The sequence below is a fragment of the Salvelinus fontinalis genome, chromosome 29 (genome assembly GCF_029448725.1).
Source record: "Salvelinus fontinalis isolate EN_2023a chromosome 29, ASM2944872v1, whole genome shotgun sequence".
Classification (NCBI taxonomy): Eukaryota; Metazoa; Chordata; class Actinopteri; order Salmoniformes; family Salmonidae; genus Salvelinus; species Salvelinus fontinalis.
The window spans coordinates 37,936,705-37,958,626 of record NC_074693.1 but is presented as its reverse complement, the minus strand read 5'-3'; the positions used below and the strand labels follow the sequence as shown (position 1 = coordinate 37,958,626).

At 44.7% G+C, this 21,922-nt stretch overlaps 1 protein-coding gene across 5 annotated transcripts in view; it reads left to right on the top strand.

Moving 5' to 3' along the window:
- The window catches only part of LOC129827957 (leucine-rich repeat and immunoglobulin-like domain-containing nogo receptor-interacting protein 2), a 407,967-nt gene that overhangs the window by 224,850 nt on the left and 161,195 nt on the right, over nt 1-21,922 (top strand). Inside the window, exon 4 of one of the 5 annotated variants that reach the window (XM_055889267.1) lies at nt 21,172-21,286. The exons of 3 other annotated variants lie outside the window; for them this stretch is intronic. The gene's annotated coding sequence lies outside the window, so the exon portion shown is untranslated. Of the gene's footprint in view, nt 1-17,210; nt 17,271-21,171; nt 21,287-21,922 lie in introns of all 5 variants that reach the window. One more of the 5 variants, XM_055889269.1, reaches the window with a different exon arrangement.

Sequence of the window (21,922 nt, the reverse complement as noted above, 5' to 3'; positions counted from 1 at the left end):
TCATGAATTTCATATAACATGTTACATCCTGCAATTTTTACAAATTATAAATATATATATATATATATACACTACATGGCCAAAAGTATGTGGACACCTGCTTGTCGAACATCTCATTCCAAAATCATGGGCATTAATATGCAGTTGGTCTCACTTTGCTGCTATAACAACCTCCACTCTTCTGGGAATGCTTTCCACTAGATGTTGAAACATTGCTGCGAGGACATGCATCCATTTAGCCACAAGCGTTAGTGAGATCGGACAATGATGTTAGGCGATTAGGCTTGGCTTGCAGTCGCATTCCAATTCATCCAAAAGGTGTTCAATGGAGTTGAGGTCAGGGCTCTGTGCAGGCCAGTCAAGTTCTTCCACAACGATCTCGACAAATCATTTCTGTATGGACCTTGCTTTTTGTACGGGGCATTGTCATGCTGAAACAGGAAAGGGCCTTCCCCAAACAGTTGCCTCAAAGTTGGAAGCTGAGAAAAGTCTAGAATGTAATTGTATGCTTTAGCATTAAGATTTCCATTCACTGGAACTAAGGGGCCCAGCCCAAACCATGAAAAACAGCCCCAGACCATTACACCTCCTCCACCAAACTTTAGTGTTGGCACCATACATTGGGGCAAGTAGCATTCTCCTGGCATCCGCCAACCCCAGATTCGTTCGTCGGACTGCCAGATGGTGAAGCGTGATTCATAATTTCAGAGAATGAGTTTCCACTGCTACAGAGTCCAATGGTGGTGAGCTTACACCACTCCGGCCGACGGTTGGCATTGAGCATGGTGATCTTAGACTTTTGTGGAGCTGCTCGGACCACCACAGGAAAGGAAGACCCAGAGTTACCTCTGAAGCAGAGGATAAGTTCATTAGAGTTAACTGCTACTCAGATTGCAGGCCAAATAAATGCTTCACAAGGTTCAAGTAACAGACACATCTGAACATCAACTGTTCAGAGGACACTATGTAAATCAGGCCTTCATGGTCAAATTGCTGCAAATAAACCACTAAAGGACACCAATAAGAATAAGAGACTTGCTTGGGCCAAGAAACACAAGCAATGGACATTAGACTGGTGGAAATCTGTCATTTGGTCTGATGAGTCCAAATTTGAGATTTTTGGTTCCAACCGCCGTTTCTTTGTGAGACGCAGAGTATGAGAGTAGGTGAACAGACGATCTCTGCATGTGTGGTTCCCACCGTGAAACATGGAGGAGGAGGTGTGATGGTGGGAGGGTACTTTGCTAGTGACACTGTCAGTCATTTATTTATTTAAAAAAACACTTAACCAGCATGGCTACAACAGCATTCTGCAGTGATACGCCATCCCATCTGGTTTGCGCTTAGTGGGACTATCATTTGTTTTTCAACAGGACAATGTCCCAACATACCTCAAGCTTTTGTAAGGGCTATTTGACCAAGAAGGAGAGTGATGGAGTGCTGCATCAGATGGCCTGGCCTCCACAATCACCCGACCTCAACCCAATTGAGATGGTTTGGGATGAATTGGACAGCAGAGTGAAGAAAAGCATCCAACAAGTACCCAGCAAATGTGGGAACTCCTTCAAGACTGTTGGAAAAGCATTCCTCATGAAACTGGTTGAGAAAATGGCAAGTGTGTGTGCAAAAATGTCATCAAGGCAAAGGGTGGCTACTTTGAAGAATCTCAAAGATAAAATATATTTTGATGATTCCATATGTGTTATTTCATAGTGGTGATGTCTTCATTATTATTCTACAATTTAGAAAATAGTAAAAATAAAGAAAAAGCCTTGAATTATTTTATTTTTTATTTCACCTTTATTTAATGAGTAGGTGTGTCCAAACTTTTGACTGGTACTGTATACACTGAGTATACAAAATACAGCTCTTTCCATAGCATAGACTGACCAGGTGAAAGATATGATCCCTTATTGGTGTCACTTGTTAAATCCACTTCAATCAGTGTAGATGAAGGGTAGGAGTCAGGTAAAATAAGTATTTTTAAGTCTTGAGACAATTGAGACATGTATTGTGTACTGTATGTGTGCCAGTCAGAGGTTGCATGGGCAAGATTTAACGGGGTATGGTAGTAGTCGGTGCCAGGCGGACCCATTTGAGTGTGTCAAGAGCTGCAATGGTGTTGGGTTTTACACACTCAACAGTTTCCCGTGTCTATCAAAAATGGTCCACAACCCAAAGGACATCCAGCCAACTTGACACAACTGTGGGAAGCATTGGAGTCAACATTGGCCAGCATCAAGCTTTCGACACCTTGTAGAGTCCACGCCCAATGTATTAAGGGCAAAAGGGGGTGCAACTCAATATGTGGAAGGTTTTCCTAATGTTTTGTACAGTCAGTGTATATATTTCTGCAATTAGTATGATATGTTAAGATTTCCAATTCGTACAATATGTTACAAATTTGTGAGTGCTTAAGAACCTGTTCAATCTCTTTAAGGCACTTGTGTGATGGATGGAAGTAGCATGACCTAGGTTCTAGCTGACCTAGGTTCAAATACTATTTAAAATCTTTCAAATAATTTGAGTGTTTGTTTTAGCCAGCCTGGAGTGTCAGATTTCAAGAGTTTGCGCTTCTATTCCATTGGTCCATTAAGCCAGGCAAGCTTAATCAAGCACAGAAGTATTTTCTATTATTTTGAGTAGTACTCAAACCCAGGTCTGTCATTGAGCTTTGTTTCTTCCCGTTCCACCAGCAGTCAAGTGGTGATAGGGAGATGAGTGACAGAGCCATTGCAAGGTGTTGTGTGAGCCTGACTATAAAATGAGATTGCCTCTTACTTCATGGTAATTCCAACTCAAAAAGTAAGCTCTCTCAGAGTAAACAAATGTCACTGTACTAGCTATCATTTTTAAATCTCCCTTTTTGGAAGTGACCCCAATTTGTTACAGGTACAATTCATGGGCTGTGCCCCTGACTTCATAGCCGCTGGAAGATGTTTGGGTGTATGGGCTGAAAAACAAAATGCACCTTTATAATAAAGCATTGCATGCATCTATGCAAACGAACAATACAATACAATTCCTAATGTGATGAGTAGCCTAAGCATAGGACAAGATTCAGTAACAGTATCACCACAGTCTAACTTAATTTAACTCGTGGCTGTTTGCAAAAGAGCCTGTTGTAAACAGTGCACACAAGTCTTTGTACTGCATAATTATAACGGGTTATAACGAATTATAACGAGAGACAAAGCGAGAGGGGTGTTGTAACTAAATTAGGAAACACACGATTGTGAATAATAAAATGGAGCACAAAAAGAAACGGTTTCAGGACCATTGCGGAGAAAAGCGATCAAAGTCCCATGTTCCTTATTTGAAAATGTTCTCATGCTCTTTTCACAAAGTTTAGAATTGTAAACTAATAGAAAATACAATTGGGATACTATTGTGAGCACTGCTCCCAATCACTTGATATCCACCACAATGGGGAGAGAAGAGAAGAGGGCGAGAAAGAGGGGGCGAGTGACAGGGAGGAGGGAGAGAGAGAGAACCCGACTCAACTCAAACTAAATTGTCTATCGTACAGCAGTGCGTTTGTGTGTGACTCCACACCCCCACAACTGATTAGATAAGAGCATAAATCATGAGTGCACCGCTTACAAAACAGAGCTGACACACTCCATGCAGAATCGGGCCTGTGCCACCCAACTGAATGCAGCAAAGTGGACTCACTTATCACCAGAACCTCCTACCAAAGCACACAATAATTTGAAATAATTGCTCAACAAACCACAACACAACAACTGTGTTCAGGAGAAAAAGCACAGTTGACTAATTGCAGAAGCCAACACCATACTATCCTCAAGCTATTACGCAAAGCACACACGTGTAGTCAATACAGTAACGTTGCGATAATATGACATTTTGTAAAACATCAAAAAACTAATAATAAATCCCCCCAAAACGCATTGAATAAAGAATATTAACTGCAAGGCGGCAGTTTATTAAAACATTGGTCCTACCTTTCGCTGTATTTATAAAACACCAAAAGTGGCCTCATGCTCTGGGGTGACACTGATAAAGGTCCTCATCAGGGCATGTAAGGCCAAGGTGTCCAGAATTGTACAGTGAACGTGCATAAGTGTAACGTGTGTCAGCCATTTCTGCTATGGATCCAAGTCCTTAGCCGTGTAGGATGGAGTACGTCCTCTCCGACGACGTGACAAATCAGAAGACTGAGGCACAATTTGATGAGGGTACTCTACTACTACCTCTCGTTTGTGGGTGAACGGGCCAGAGTTGAAGTAACCCCATGGGACAGTGCTTCTTGGTTTATTTTTTGTGATATCTCCCAACAGAGAGCCGCAGGCGGCCTGTGTCTAGTTGCATGGGGAAGTGGAGGGAGTCACGGGACTGTGCATCCATTTGGGTTGTGCTTCCTTTTGCTGCGTCAAAAGTGGTTTTCCCTCGTCTTGTTGATGTCCTTAGCCCTTCCTGGTCGAATCTTATCTCCATTGCACCAGATCCACCGCTTCAAAGAGTTATCCTGCTTCGGGTGCCACCACTTCAGTCTCCATTGTGTGGCGATAGCGCGGGCTGGGGTTCTGCTCCCTCTGGGGGACACGTTGTCTGTGGGCATCTTGAGGCCGATTTGGTGTAATTAATATTTTAACCAAGCAGTTGTAATTTTTCTTTCAATTTTTTTCATTGTTACTTGTTTTATCGATGTTACATTTCATATTAGTCGATTATTACGTATGTCTTGCATGTGTTTTAACCTTGTGTTGTATATGTATCATTAATTTAATTACCTTTTATTCTAATAAAAACCTTTGCAGTCGTATCTCCTCCACGATGCGGTCATCTCTGTGTTATGACCCGTTCCCTCAGCACATTGACACATTCCCCTTTTGACACGCTTGTCATCCTTCGGGTACTAGATACACCAGGCCCAGGGTTTCTATCCATTTTGGTTGGCTAGAACCAGGTTTGAATAAATCCTAAATTATTTTCTGAGACATTTAAATGCTAAATGCTAGCCTGGTAGGAATGTTGTAGCCTCACAGGAATAGTTGTAGCCTAAAGTATGAAGGTTGTAAGATATGTTTTTAAATATCCCATGTTTTTTTCTCTCCCCTACTCCGATCCCATTTGTATTTATACCAATAATGCAATAAAACAGTGGTTTCATATTTTTTTTATTGCAACATTCCAAAATTACGTCAGCTATACAATGAAATAAAGAGAGTCGCAAACTCTATATACACTGCTCAAAAAAATAAAGGGAACACTTAAACAACAGGAAGGCTGCCATTACAGAACCACCCACCAAACTCGAATCAAGCAACGTAGTAACGGGCAGCAGCGGCAGCAGCGGCAGCAGCAGCTACAAACTGGTACCACCAGTTCCGGCACCACGCACCAGGCCTACTGTGCGCCTCAGCAGGTCTGAGCCACCCGTCTGCCCAGCGCCATCTGAGCTGCCTGCCTGCCTGCCCAGCGCCAACTGAGCTGCCTGCCCAGCGCCATCTGAGCTGCCTGCCTGCCCAGCGCCATCTGAGCCGTCCGTCTGTCCCGAGCCATTAGAGCCATATGTCAGTCAGGAGCCGCCAGAGCCGCCCGCCAGTCAGGAGCTGCCAGGGCCGCCCGCCAGTCAGGAGCTGCCAGAGCCGCCAGCCAGTGAGGAGCTGCCAGAGCCGCCAGCCAGTCAGGATCCGCCAGCCAGTCAGGAGCTGCCCGCCAGTCATGAGCTGCCCGCCAGTCATGAGCTGCCCGCCAGTCATGAGCTGCCCGCCAGTCATGAGCTGCCCTCCAGTCATGAGCTGCCCTCCAGTCATGAGCTGCCCTCCAGTCATGAGCTGGCCTCCAGTCATGAGCTGGCCTCCAGTCATGAGCTGGCCTCTAGTCATGAGCTGCCCCCCAGTCCGGGGCTACCCCCAGTCCGGAGCTGCCCGCCAGTCCGGAGCTGCCATTCGTCCTGAGCTACCTCTCTGTGCTGAGCTACCTCTCTGTCCTAAGCTACCTCTCGGTTCGGAGCTGTCTCCTCAGTCTGATGGGGCCCTTTGTGAGGGTTCCTAGGCCAAGGTCGGCGGCGAGGGTCGCCACTCAAAGGACGCTAAGGAGGGGGACAAAGACAATGGTGGAGTGGTGTCCTCGTCCAGCGTCGGAGCCGTCACCGTGGACAGATGCCCACCCAGACCCTCCCCTAGAGTTTTAGGGGGTGCGTTCGGAGTCCGCACCTCAGGAGGGGGGTACTGTCACGTTCTGACCATAGTTCTTGTGTGTTTTGCTTGTTTTAGTGTTGGTCAGGACGTGAGCTGGGTGGGCATTCTATGTTGTGTGTCTAGTTTGTCTGTTTCTATGTTTGGCCTAATATGGTTCCTAATCAGAGGCAGGTGTTTTGTGTTGTCTCTGTTTGGGAATCATATTTAGGTGGCTTGTTGTGTGTTGGGATTTTGTGTGTGGTTGTTTCCTGTCTTTGTGTTTTCTCTGCACCAGATAGGGCTGTATCGGTTTGCCACATTTTGTTATTTTGTATCGTTGTAAGTGTTCACAGTTTCGTTTTATTAAACATGTTGAGCACTGGCTACGCTGCGTGTTGGTCCGATCCCTGTTACACCCTCTCTTCTCGTGAAGAGGAGGAAGGCTGCCGTTACACTGTGTAATGATCCTCTTCGTCTGATGAAGAGTAGTCAAGATCGGACCAAAACGCAGCGTGGTAAGTGTCCATGTTAATATTAAATTTTAACTCAGAACACTAAGACAAAATATAGAAAATAGACCAACACGAAACAGTTCTGTCTGGTGCAGCACAGAGACAGAAAGAAACTACCCACAAACACAGGTGGGAACAGGCTACCTAAGTATGGTTCTCAACCAGAGACAACGATAGACAGCTGCCTCTGATTGGGAACCATACCAGGCCAAACACATAGAAATACAAAACATAGAACAGCATAGAACACCAGACATAGAATGCCCACCCAAACTCACGCCCTGACCAAGCAAAATAGAGACATAAAAAGGATCTCTAAGGTCAGGGCGTGACACACTGGGAAACAAATTCACCTTTCAGCAAGACAATAACCTAAAACACAAGGACAAGACGACATTGTATGTTCCTGAGTGGCCTACTTACAGTTTTGATTTAAATCGGCTTGAAAAATATATGGCGAGACTTGAAAATTGATATAATTTCTGGCAATGATCAACAACCAACTTGACAATTTTTTAAAAGAATAATGGGCAAATATTGCGCAATCCAGGTATACAAGCTCTTAAAGACTTACCCAGAAATACTCTCAGCTGTAATCACAGCCAAAGGTGATTCTAACATGTATGACTCAGGTGGTATAACAATGATCTAATCAAGAAAAATTTGTGTTCGATGAATAAAAAATAATAATAATAACCTTGCACTTTGAGATGACAGAGTATTTTGTGTAGGCCATTGACAAAAATGAGAATGTAATACATTTTAGTCCCATTTTCGTAACACAACAAAATGTGGAAAAAGTTAAGGGGTGTGATTTTTTTTGGAAGGAACTGAAGTATAAAAGACCAATGAGGAATGCTTTCTCACCAAACTGAATGGGTGTCTTTTCATCTAAAGGAGCTCCGTTTAATACAGATAATCTAATTACTTTGCACAGCTGGACATCCTTTATACATTCCTTTCAATCTTAAGCATTTGATTATTTGTAAACACATGCTTGATTTACTCCTTACTGTGCGCAAATCTGCCGGCTTGTTGTGATGGATGACAAGAAACCAATTAATCACATCATTATACCAATTAAAAACCATGTTGGCTCCGATGGAGGTAAAAAACAGAGAGAAGTGATAGGAAGTTGATCTGATTCACCAACGCTCCCTCCCAAATAAATAAATAGATACAATACAACGGTGCCATAAACAATATATTATTTATGTTAATGTTAGGTTAGGGACATCTTTCTATTGACACATTTATAATACATCTAATTTTGCATTAGGAATATGAAACGTGAGAACTGGACTGGGTGTACTATAGCCACCCTAACGTGGAGTATTTACTGTATAAATACAGGTCCCATCCATAGCAACTTAAAGTGTGTACCCTTGTTATCCAGACCCTATTAACAAAGCTCATTAGACATTTTTACCTTCTGCATTCTTTCTTTTCTTAACCACAACTCCACCACCTCCAAACATATTAACTCCACCAGGCAGTGTTTGCAGCGCTCTGTGGCACTCACGTCCTGAAGGGCTCGATATCAAATAAAGCAGACTTGACTGGCTATGGCTCACAGGGCCTCCGAGTTGCTCCTCTGAGGGAAGCAGGGCGGCAGAAGAAACTGCAGCTCCACATGCTCCCTCTCTGTTCCCCTCTGCCGACTCAGTGGCCCACGTTTCGCTAATGAGAACCGGCAACACACACAGACACATGTACCGTGTCGACTCTAATTATATTACAAAGCACTGCCCCTCCACCGAGGCCCCCAGTGGCATTGTGTAATGTACTCCAAAGGGTTTCTAAAAGGCAAAACATCTTAATGTGCATTCTGAGTGCATCCAGTTGAACCACATAAAACAATGCTAACAACAAAACAGTAGACGCCAGCAAGGATCATTGTTCTGCATTTTGTATGTTATTCTTGCCATCTCGCTGATTGAGTGTGGTACTTGCCACTGTAAGGACATGGCACTAATTCTACATGTAGAATGCTGTATTTTTCCCACTTTAGAGGTAGGAATGTGTTACAGAGATCATTATACAAACATAATGAGCTTGTTAGGGTGATGTCACCTCCTGGGCAGACAATTAGTCCCCTGCTATGGGGGGCCATAGGACGAGTGCAGGAGCTATGATTTACTCTTTTAACCACGATTTGCTCTTGAAGGGGTTTTGTTGGAAAAATTGAATTTTACCATAATCTACCACTTGCGCTATTATATGGTGTTGTAATAACCTTATTATACCTTTTGCCACAGGGTAATTTCAGGTGTGGTCGAGTCTGACGGCGGGTAATGGCCTAGAGAACAATTGGTTCAAAATCCACTTGAAGGCACTTCAGACGAGTATCTAAAGAAAACATTGATAGCTACATCTAAACTGAAATTTCATTGCAATACTGCTGAGCCTTGAAGAACCAGGAAGTATCCTCAAAGGGAAATGATTTATGGGACAAAAATGACATCCTCTCTCACCTGGATGAATGTTATTATGGAAGTGTTAGAATGAAAAGAGAAAAGGGCAGTGCGTTCATCTGAATATGTGGGTGCTGCATGATCTTCAATATTTGCAGACTGCCAGTTATAATATGCATTAGATACCATTAGTCACGCAGACAAGAGTAAGATAGGAATTACAATAATAAACAGCAGTGGTGCTTGGGTGAAATCACTGGGGAAGCCGGGGGGGAAAAAGCCATATTACAACCTATGTGTTATGATAATTGCATTGTTTGCTCAATAACCGGAGAGCAACCTCTGTCCGGTGACGTTTACAAAGCATATTGTATGTAACAAACAGTTACATGACATACAGCATGGTCAAGCAAAGTTAATGTTTCCGACATTTTCAACTACTTAACAACTATTGATTTAGAACACTGGAGAGTTACCGCAACTCACAAAAGAAAAGAGGAGCTGCCATTTATTTCAACATCATCAAATCACCTATGCGTAGTCTAATACAGTGACATCTAAAAAAGATCCAAAAATTATTCAGTCCAATCAAGGTAAGCTAAATATCATGTGGCTGTCCATGGAACTGATTAATGTGTGTGTGTGGTGGGCGTAAGTAGAAAAAACATGACTCACCCTACTTGTAGAGCAACGCCAATGCCATCCTCCTCTGTTTCATGTTGTCGAAATGGTCTATGACTCTGTCATACAGTACAGTACACACTTTTATTTGTTGTTGTCCTAGGCTAAAATGCTTGCTTGCTAGCCTAACTTCCTTTCATGGGCAATGATTAGCCAGCTAGTCGTTAAAACTAAAAACTTTAGCTAATATTCTACAAAGATGTCGGCTGTGTGTGTCACGTTCCTGACCTATTTATGTTAGTTTGTTATGTGTGTTAGTTGGTCAGGACGTGAGGTTGGGTGGGCATTCTATGTTTTCTGTTTCTGTGTTGGTTTTGGGTTGCCTGGTATGGCTCTTAATTAGAGGCAGGTGTTTGGCGTTCCTCTAATTAAGAGTCATATTTAGGTAGGCGTTGTCACAGTGTTCGTTGTGGGTGATTGTCTTCCGTGTCTGTGTAATTGTTTGCACCATACGGGACTGTTTACGGTTTGTTCGGTTTGTGTAGTCTAATTGTCCTATTCATGCGTTCTACTTGTTTTATGTAAGTTCGTCGTTTAGGTCTGTCTACACCGTTTGTTGTTTTGTTAGTTTAATCAAGTTCGTGTTTTCGTTTAAATAAATATGTGTTCAAACTTCGCTGCGCCTTGGTTCCCTCAATACTCCTCTTTTTCGGTCGAAGAGGAGGAGGACCGCAGTTACAGAATCACCCACCAAATCTCCAGAACCAAGCAGCGGAGTAAATGGAGTAAGGGACAGGAAAAGAAGGAGGAATGGACTTGGGACGATATATTGGACGGGAAAGGTTGCTACACATGGGAGGAGATCCTGGCTGGTAGGGATCGCCTCCCATGGGAACAGCTGGAGGCACTGAGGAGAGCAGAGGCTACCGGAGAGAGGAACCGGAGTTATGAGGGAACGCGTCTGGCACGGAAGCCCAAAAAGCCCGTGAGTAACACCCAAAAATTTATTGGGGGGGGCTAAGAGGTAGTGGGCCAAGGGCAGGTAGGAGACCTGCGCCCACTTCCCAGGCTTACCGTGGAGAGCGGGAGTACGGGCAGGCGCCGTGTTACGCAGTAGAGCGCACGGTGTCTCCTGTACGAGTGCATAGCCCAGTGCGGGTTATTCCACCTCCCCGCACTGGTAGGGCTAGATTGGGTATTGAGCCAGGTGAGGCCGGCTCAACACGTCTGGTCTCCAGTGCGTCTCCTCGGGCCGGCATACATGGCACCTGCCTTACGCATGGTTTCCCCGGTTCGCCTACATAGGCCGGTGCGGGTTATTCCACCTCCCCGCACTGGTCGGGCAACCGGGAGTATTCAACCAGGTAAGGTTGGGCAGGCTCAATGCTCAAGAGTGCCAGTACGCCTCCACGGTCCGGTATTTCCGGCACCACCTCCCCGCCCCAGCCTAGTACCTACAGTGCCTACACTACGCACTAGGCTACCAGTGCGTCTCCTGAGCCCTGTTCCTCCTCCACGCACTCTCCCTGTAGTGCGTGTATCCAGTTCGGTGCCTCCAGTTCCGGCACCACGCACTAAGCCTCCTGTGCGTCTCCAGAGCCCTGTACACACTGTATCTTCTCCCCCTACTAATCCTGATGTGCTTGTCCTCAGCCCGGTGTCACCAGTGCCGGTACCTCGCACCAGGTATAGAGTGGGCTTTGAGAGTACAGTGTGCCCTGTCCCTACTCCCCGCACTAGTATGAAGGTGCGTATCCTTAGCCCGGTGCCTCCAGTTCCGGCACCACGCAACAGGTCTACAGTGCGCCTTATCCGGCCAGAGCCATCCGTCTCACCAGCGCCATCTGAGCCATCCGTCTCACCAGCGCCATCTGAGCCATCCGTCTCCTCAGCGCCATCTGAGCCATCCGTCTCCCCAGCGCCGTCTGAGCCATCCGTCTGCAATGAGCCTGCAAAGCCGCCCGTCTGCCATGAGCCTACAGAGCCGCCCGTCTGCCATGAGCCTACAGAGCCGTCCGCCAGACAGGAGCCGCTAGAGCCGCCCGCCAGACAGGAGCCGCTAGAGCCGCCCGTCAGACAGGATCTGCCAGAGCCGCCAACCAGACAGGATCTGCCAGAGCCGCCAACCAGACAGGATCTGCCAGAGCCGCCAACCAGACAGGATCTGCCAGAGCCGCCAACCAGACAGGATCTGCCAGAGCCGCCAGCGAGCCATGAGTGTCGAGAGCCGTCAGCCTGCCATGAGCGTCGAGAGCCGTCAGCCTGCCATGAGCGTCGAGAGCCGTCAGCCTGCCATGAGCGTCGAGAGCCGTCAGCCTGCCATGAGCGTCGAGAGCCGTCAGCCTGCCACGAGCGTCGAGAGCCGTCAGCCTGCCACGAGCGTCGAGAGCCGTCAGCCTGCCATGAGCGTCGAGAGCCGTCAGCCTGCCACGAGCGTCGAGAGCCGTCAGCCTGCCATGAGCGTCGAGAGCCGTCAGCCTGCCATGAGCGTCGAGAGCCGTCAGCCTGCCATGAGCGTCGAGAGCCGTCAGCCTGCCATGAGCGTCGAGAGCCGTCAGCCAGCCATGAGCGTCGAGAGCCGTCAGCCTGCCATGAGCGTCCAGATTCGTCAGTCAGCCAGGAGCTGCCCTTCAGCCAGAAATGGCTATATACCCAGAACTGCCCCTCAGTCCAGAGCTGTCTCTCTGTCCGGAGCTGCCTTTCAGTCCGGAGTTGCCCCTCTATTATGATCTCCCTCTCTATCTTGATCTACCTCTTTATTCTTATCTATCCCTCTGTCTTGATTTATTCCACTGTCCCGGTGCTGTCCCTGTCATGGATGTTACAAAGAGGATTTTGTGGGATATGGGTGGACATTTTTAGGGGTAGATGGAGGTGGGGATTGACTATGGTGGGGTGGGGACCTCGCCCGGAGCCTGAGCCACCACCGTGGTTAGATGCCCACCCAGACCCTCCCCTAGACTTTGTGCTGGTGCGCCCGGAGTTCGCACCTTATGGGGGGGGTTATGTCACGTTCCTGACCTATTTATGTTAGTTTGTTATGTGTGTTAGTTGGTCAGGACGTGAGGTTGGGTGGGCATTCTATGTTTTCTGTTTCTGTGTTGGTTTTGGGTTGCCTGGTATGGCTCTTAATTAGAGGCAGGTGTTTGGCGTTCCTCTAATTAAGAGTCATATTTAGGTAGCCGTTGTCACAGTGTTCGTTGTGGGTGATTGTCTTCCGTGTCTGTGTAATTGTTTGCACCATACGGGACTGTTACGTTTGTTCGGTTTGTGTAGTCTAATTGTCCTATTCATGCGTTCTACTTGTTTTATGTAAGTTCGTCGTTTAGGTCTGTCTACACCGTTTGTTGTTTTGTTAGTTTAATCAAGTTCGTGTTTTCGTTTAAATAAATATGTGTTCAAACTTCGCTGCGCCTTGGTTCCCTCAATACTCCTCTTTTTCGGTCGAAGAGGAGGAGGACCGCCGTTACAGATTGTAGCAATTATGATATGGTTTGGCTTGGAAAGTTATTTTTTTGCCTGGTTACAATAAGCTGATGTGTTGTGCATTGAAGTCCACAAAGGAAGGGAAAGGTGAGAGGAGGAGAGCGCATAGATGGAAGAAGGAATACAACGTGGCTGCTATGAATGTGAACTGTTTGAATTGTTTCCCATTAAGAGTTTCTCAAATGGAAGCAAATGAAACGGGGATAAACATACCTGAATTTGTCCAATAGAAACTCTAGTTTGCAACATTTTCTCTCGACTTGTGTGCACCTACGTTATAATATTTCATTCATAGGCTAGGTTGTAGCAACCTGATGATGGTTATAGGGACACTTTTAGTAATATGTAGTAGCATTGATGTCACATTAAACTGGGTGAATGGAATATGAATGACATTCATCCAATATGTTGTGATAGATATAAAGCCATGCTCATGAAAAAAAGATGTCCTCCCTTATCTTTAACAGCACCGAATGCCACTGACCTAGCTACATATGGAGCCTCCATCCACTCAGGCCAGAGGCACAATGTATGAAATTATGGTTGGATCAGAATCACCATTGTAATCATTGGCCAGTACGGAGAATTAGGTAAAACCATATTTCCAAATCCCTATCTCTGTCCGTGGCTAATTTAGGAAAAGGACAATTTTATCTAACTGGCTAGCTAGTTAGCCACCGGAGGACAACAACACAACGAGATGCAACAAATTAAAATATATTTTTAAGCCAAATCCAAACGGACTTCCCTTGACACTTCTTTTTGGTGTGCCAGGACCATTCCCAGTTGAGCTCCCTTAGTTTGCTCAATGCTGATTGGCTATTAATGTATATTTTTTTATCAAGGGAGGCCAAATGCTCGCTGGCTTCCCCTGCATTCAATGTTACATGTGGCAACAAGGTCATACTATTTTCGACCAGAGAGCATCAGATAGAGGGGCGCTGTTTCGCTCGCTCGGATGCTTTCTCTGGTGAGATACATTCATTCTATTGCGAATTGAAGGAAACTTATGAAACACAGAGAGACTAAAGATTTTTTCTTTTTTCTTGCTAAATCCTTTGGGGAAGCCTGGCTGCCCTTGGCAACCATGAATACACGCCACTGATAATAATAACAACAACATCGACAACTGCAAGTCAATAAACACGTCCAAATATAGTACATCAAGTCGACAGAAATGAATTGTTCTCAAACAAGGCATATAGGGCTTTTGTGTAAACTATATGTACTCCTGGAGCAAAACAATGGAGACTAATTGCTAGTTTACTGTACTTTCAATCCATAAATGGACTCATCAGTAGCAGAAGCATATATAGTTTCGGGACAACTGAAAAACCCTTGTGGAACCCTTTTTTCCAAGAGTGTACCGTTGCTTATTATCATAAGATGAGATCAAAATCAAAAAGGGATACATGAAAGGTCTGGTTTCTCAAAGACCTTCGGAAGATTTCATATTTGACCAAGAATAGCCTTTACCGCTAACACATAATGTTGGCACTTTGCTTTGCAGCTCTGCATAGGAAATGGTAACATGGGTCTGTCTTGAATGGAGCTTACTGGCTTCATGGAATGCAGATCAACCTCAGACTACTATTGAGTGACAGTTTGGCAGGTCTAGCTGAAGTTGCTTCACCATCCCCCTTTACGACAGAGGTGGCTATGAAATATGGACAGTGGCAAATTGAGATTCATCGGGCATGCTGTCTTCCTCACTGAAATCTATATTCAATTTTGGAGCATCTGTTACGGCAGTGGCGGGCCGAGACACACTGGGATCGAGAATCGTTTAAGTCTTCTGAAATGTGTGCAGCGAAAGGCTATCTCTCCTCACTATCAGAGATGTTGAGTCTTTTAAAACCTGCTTCTTGTGAAACAACAGCACACTCGTAATAAACAAATACAGTTACTCACAAGAAAGGAGCTGCCATTTTGAGTCTATTTCACTGTCGGTGATATCACTACCAAGGCTCTTCTTTTTCGCCATTGGCATGAATGAACGACAAAGTGATATAAAATCAAGCGGTGTCAAATGGTGATCATTTTCTTCAGAATGATTGAGTATCTCTCTGTCAAAGTATTGTTTGCATGTGGGGCTAAGATCTCCCCATTAGCAGTGAAGGTTTTCCTGGGGCCCTGATTTAGTTGAATGAGCCACAGCAGTCTGGTCTCATGGGACCTCATCAGATTTAAAGAGGTATGTTACACCTAGAGAGCCTTTCAGACAGCTTCCAACACGTCTAGTACCGCAGTGCTGCTTACACTGCTGACCCGAGCAGAATACTAGTGAGGAAAGCACAGGCAGCTGCATAGCATAGCCACTGGCATTGTCTATTCTCAACTGGATTGGTTTCTAAATGCCTCGTGTAGGTAACCGTGTTCAAGTCTTCTAAACCCAACCCAAGTTGGATAAGATGATCAAGAAGGAAACTACACTTTCAAAGATTAAATCCAGTAGGGCTTGAATATCTAGCAGAGCTAGAATACAAGGCAGGGCTCAACTCCCTGTCTTTGACACCAAGATAAACACAATATTTGTACAAAGTACAAAGTACAACACACCTGCAAAGACGCAATAATAAATATCCCAACAACCTGGACTATGTGGAAGCAAGCGCTCAAGTCAGCCTCATCATTTGACCATGCTAATGAGGACTTGTAGAGGAGAGGAAGTGATGAGGTAATTATCATTATTTGCCAGAAATTGGACTTGAAAGGTCAGGGCGGTTCCACTCTCAGAACAACATGAGGGCAGAGAGAGGGCATTGTAAACAACATAGCCTTACAGGAGGTTAAGGCTTGTTTTAATGACGCGGGAGCCAAAATGCAGATCGTGTGGCCGACCTTCTCTGCTCAGTTCAGAACATTAATCTTGGCCTTTGCGTCCTCTGAGATTCCGCTGTAGTTCTGCTGTGACCCTGGGTTCAGATGCAGATTCTGTATGTGGTTGCAGTAGACAGCAGCACAATCCAAGGGAGGTCAACAAATAATAACAGCAAATGAGAGGAAGGACACTTTTATTAGTTCTTCAAAATGTCGCATTGAACTTTTCCTACCACCAGTGAAAGAGGAGGCTGCGTTTTCCTGTAAAGGTACACGTATTGAGAACATCAGAAGCCGATAAAGAATGCACCAAAATAACTAAGAAAGTCAATCTTGTGCAGCAGTTATCCAGAATAAAAAAGAACAGATCTCCGGCATAGCAAGATATTGTATGCTTGATAAAATATGCACCTGAGTTTCCCTTTGTTTCAAATGGTCACAGTATCAATTAACCAATCTAAACGTCCGTTCTTGGAAATGCATTGTTATCTTATACTCAACTTTGTCATGAAGTTTGATTAAATATGGAGTCCCTAGTGTATTCCCTTAAAACACCCCGCCATATCATAATAACGCATACCCAAATATAAAATATTCCCTGAACGCGTACAATAGGTGGTAGTACCTTTAATCATTCCTGTTTGCATGCAAAATAGGCTCCATTTTTAATGAGAGTATGTTACGAGCCTAAGAGAATACATGATCATGCCAGTAAAGCTCTTTATTAGCTCGTAGTGAACAATGAGCCGTGTCATTTGATAGAGGATGAAGAGCCTTCATAGTTCCCCGGGAAGCTGAAGCTAGCAAAACGAGAATCAATAAGCATGCTTCATTTGTTTTATGTCCATCTCCAAACACTCCCGTCTGAAAATAGATATTCTATTTTTTTTTGCCAGATCTCTACTCACAATGGTGCCATTGACTCCCGAGTCAGTTTGCCAAACAGTAACCCAACCATATACGACATTACGGCTTTACGGCTTTATGTGCACCATGGTACATCTACAGTATATTGAAGAATAAACACACAGATGTTATCTAACTACTATTTCATATAAAAGTCAGGCATAGCCACGGGAAGGAGCGGTGCTTGGGGTGTGTCAGCACCGCCTGTGTTTCGAGGGCAAAACGGCAGCACCCTTTGCAGAAGAGGTGTTCGAATTTTTGTTGTTTATGAACAAGTCTTATAAATGAATATATTCTTTCTACAGCTTATCAGCGTACACCCAATATGTTACCACTGTTGCGGGCTCTCCTTCACTGCAGCCAACGTGAGTAAAACATTTAAACGTGTTAACCCTCGCAAGACTGCCTGCCCAGACAGCATCCCTAGCAGCGTCCTCAGAGCATGCGCAGACCAGCTGGCTGGTGTGTTTACAGACATATTCAATTAATCCTTATCCCAGTCTGCTGTTCCCACATGCTTCAAGAGGGCCACCATTGTTCCTGTTCCCAAGAAAGCGAAAGTAACTGAGCTAAATTACTATCGCCCCGTAGCACTCACTTCTGTCATCATGAAGTACTTTGAGAGACTAGTCAAGGACCAAATCACCTCCACCCTACCTGACACACTAGACCCACTCCAATTTGCTTACCTCCCCAATAGGTCCACAGACGGCGCAATCACAATCACACTGCCCTAACCCATCTGGACAAGAGGAATACCTATGTAAGAATGCTGTTCATCGACTACAGCTCAGCATTTAACACTATAGTACCCTCCAAACTCGTCATTAAGCTCGAGACCCTGGGTCTCGACCCGGCCCTGTGCAACTGGGTCCTGGACTTCCTGACGGGCCACCCCAGGTGGTGAGGGTAGGAAACATCTCCACCCCGCTGATCCTCAACACTGGGGCCCCACAAGGGTGCGTTCTGAGCCCTCTCCTGTACTCCCTGTTCACCCATGACTGCATGGCCATGCACGCCTCCAACTCAATCAAATCATGTCATAAATGGATCACTAGCCACTTTAAACAATGCCACTTTATATAATGTTTACATACCCTACATTAATCATCTCATATGTATATACTGCCCTCTATACCATCTACTGCATCTTGCCTATGCCGTTCGGCCATCGCCCATCCATATATATTTATCTACATATACTTTTTCAATCCTTTACACTTGTGTGTATAAGGAAGTTGTTGTGAAATTGTTAGATTACTTGTTAGATATTACCGCACAGTCGGAACTAGAAGCACAAGCATTTCGCTACACTCGCATTAACACCTGCTATCCATGTGTATGTGAGAAATAACATTTGATTTGGATTAATGATGCTTATTATGCGTTATGGTTGTACCAAAAGATTACATTTAAAACAAATGAAATGATATTGGAAAAAGTTGAATATATATATATCAAATTAAATTAAACAATGTATGTTGACGCTAATAGTATGTACAATATATAATTATGTTGCCATATGATAGCCTAATATGGGCTGGAAGCACAGCCCCCACCTGTGGACGTTGGGCCCTCATACCACCCTCATGGAGTCTGTTTCTGACCGTTTGAGCAGACACATGCACATTTGTGGCCTGCTGGAGGTCATTTTGCAGGGCTCTGGCAGTGCTCCTCCTTGCATAAAGGCGGAGGTAGCGGTCCTGCTGCTGGGTTGTTGCCCTCCTACGGCCTCCTCCACGTCTCCTGATGTACTGGCCTGTCTCCTGGTAGCGCCTCCATGCTCTGGACACTACGCTGACAGACACAGCAAACCTTCTTGCCACAGCTCGCATTGATGTGCCATCCTGGATGAGCTGCACTACCTGAGCCACTTGTGTGGGTTGTACTCCGTCTCATGCTACCACTAGAGTGAGAGCACCGCCAGCATTCAAAAGTGACCAAAACATCAGCCAGGAAGCATAGGAACTGAGAAGTGGTCTGTGGTCACCACCTGCAGAATCACTCCTTTATTGGGGGTGTCTTGCTAATTGCCTATAATTTCCACCTTTTGTCTATTCCATTTGCACAACAGCATTTTAAATTTATTTTCAATCAGTGTTGCTTCCTAAGTGGACAGTTTGATTTCACAGAATCGGACCAACAGGCAGCGTAGCCAGTGCTCAACATGTTTAATAAAACGAAAATGTGAACACACAACGATACAAAATAACAAAATGTGGCAAACCGATACAGCCCTATCTGGTGCAGAGAAAACACAAAGACAGGAAACAACCACCCACAAAATCCCAACACACAACAAGCCACCTAAATATGATTCCCAAACAGAGACAACACAAAACACCTGCCTCTGATTGGGAACCATATTAGGCCAAACATAGAAACAGACAAACTAGACACACAACATAGAATGCCCACCAGCTCACTTCCTGACCAACACTAAAACAAGCAAAACACACAAGAACTATGGTCAGAACGTGACACACGGTATCTGTTGGAAAGCAGACTGAGATAGATTTTCCTCTAGGATTTTGCTTGTATCTATTCCGTTTATTTTTATCCTAAAAAAAAAAACCCTAGTCTTTGCCGAGGACAAGCATACCCATAAAATTATGCAACCACCACCATTCTTGAAAATATGAACAGTAGTACTGTTGGATTTTCCCCAAAAACATAACACTTTTTTTCAGGACAAAAAGTAAATTTCTTTGCCACATTTTTTGAAGTATTACTTTTGTGCTTAGTTCCTTATTGCAAACAGAATGCATGTTTTTGAATATGTTTATTCTGCCCTCATACCACCCTCATGGAGTCTGTTTCTGACCGTTTGAGCAGACACATGCACATTTGTGGCCTGCTGGAGGTCATTTTGCAGGGCTCTGGCAGTGCACCTCCTTGCACAAAGGCGGAGGTAGCGGTCCTGCTGCTGGGTTGTTGCCCTCCTACGGCCTCCTCCACGTCTCCTGATGTACTGGCCTGTCTCCTGGTAGCGCCTCCATGCTCTGGACACTACGCTGACAGACACAGCAAACCTTTTTGCCACAGCTCGCATTGATGTGCCATCCTGGATGAACTGCACTATCTGAGCCACTTGTGTGGGTTGTAGACTCCGTCTCATGCTACCACTAGAGTGAAAGCACCGCCAGCATTCAAAAGTGACCAAAACATCAGCCAGGAAGCATAGGAACTGAGAAGTGGTCTGTGGTCACCACCTGCAGAATCACTCCTTTTTGGGGGGTGTCTTGCTAATTGCCTATATTTTCCACCTTTTGTCTATTCCATTTGCACAACAGCATGTGACATTTATTGTCAATCAGTGTTGCTTCCTAAGTGGACAGTTTGATTTCACAGAAGTGTGATTGACTTGGAGTTACATTGTGTTGTTTAAGTGTTCCCTTTATTTTTTTGAGCAGTGTATAAGGAAATCAGTCAATTGAAATAAATTCATTGGGCCTAATCTATGAATTTCATGACTAGGAATGCATCTCTTGGTCACAGATACTGTACCTAAAATAAAGGTAGGGGTGTGGATCAGAAAACCAGTCAGTATCTGGTGTGACCACCATTTGCCTCATGCAGCGTGACACATCTCCTTTGCATAGAGTTGATCAGGCTGTTGATTGTGGCCTGTGGAATGTTGCTGGAGTCGCTGGATATTGGCGGGAACTGGAACACTCTGTCTGGAACACGTTGATGCAGAGCATCCCAAACATGCTCAATGGGTGGCATGTCTGGTGAGTATGCAGGCCATGGAAGAACTGGGAGATTTTCAGCTTCCAGAATGTGTGTACAGATCCTCGCGACATGGGGCCTTGCATTATCGTGCTGAAACATGACATGATGGTGGCAGATGAATGTCACGACAATGGGCCTCAGTATCTCGTCACAGTATCTCTGTGCATTCAAATTGCCACTGATGAAATGAAATAATATTGTGTTCGTTGTCCATAGCTTCTGCCTGCCCACACTATAACCCATTGTTTTGTGTGACAATACTGCACATTTTAGTGGAGTCTTTTATTGTCCCCAGCACAAGGTGCACCTGTGTAATGATCATGCTATTTAATCAGCTTCTTGATATGCCAAACCTGTCAGGTGGATGTATTATATTGGCAAAGGAGAAATGCTCACTAACAAATTTGAGCACTACATTTGAGTGAAATAAGTATTTTTTTTTTGCGTATGAAAAAGGTCTGTGATATTTTCTTTTTCATGAAACATGGGACCAAGACTTTACACGTTGCATTTATATTTTGTTCTTTATAGGTTCCTAGAGGAAGGAGAGCTACGATTGACTCTCACACAGGTTCATTGCCAGAAGTCACAAGTGCTGACAGGGGAAATATTACAACGAATTCACTGGCAGAAATGTGCAAAGCAGGTAATTAGTCTGGCAGGTTAGGATGGTGTCAGTCTCAATTGAGCTGATGCAAAGTTGGGGTTTGAACAAATGCATTTTGGCCACAATGTTCTCAGCACCCAGACGCTCTTGACAATTAACATGCAGGATGGTCTTGTAATTAAGAAGAGTTAGTGGTGACTTCCATGTTATTCATCTTTATTCCAGGTAGCAAATGCTGCAGCAGTGCCTTTACCACAAGGCACGGAACCTTATATTCTACATTAAATATTTTGTTTTGGAACTGCATAATGTTAATATACGGTGGCCCGGAAAGGAAAGGTATTCATTTCTAATACATTAATATGCCCCTTCCTGTGTTTTCAAACATTGCCGCACATGGGTGATGTGCACAATTTGGATGCAGAACACGGCAGAGTTCCCATATACCGTCAGCAAAAAAAGACTCATTTTACATGGCGCTTTAGAGTGCATTTCACACTACTTTTGGATTATAATTGGATTTTAAGGCTTTTACGAATATCCTGCTTAATATAATGTTTGTGTTATTGTCACAACACTGTATTATACTTAAAAAAAAAAACACTTCAACTTCAACCAGTAAAATGGCTCTTTGACCTGCATTGCTACCAGCCATGTCAATGAGTGTTAGCATTC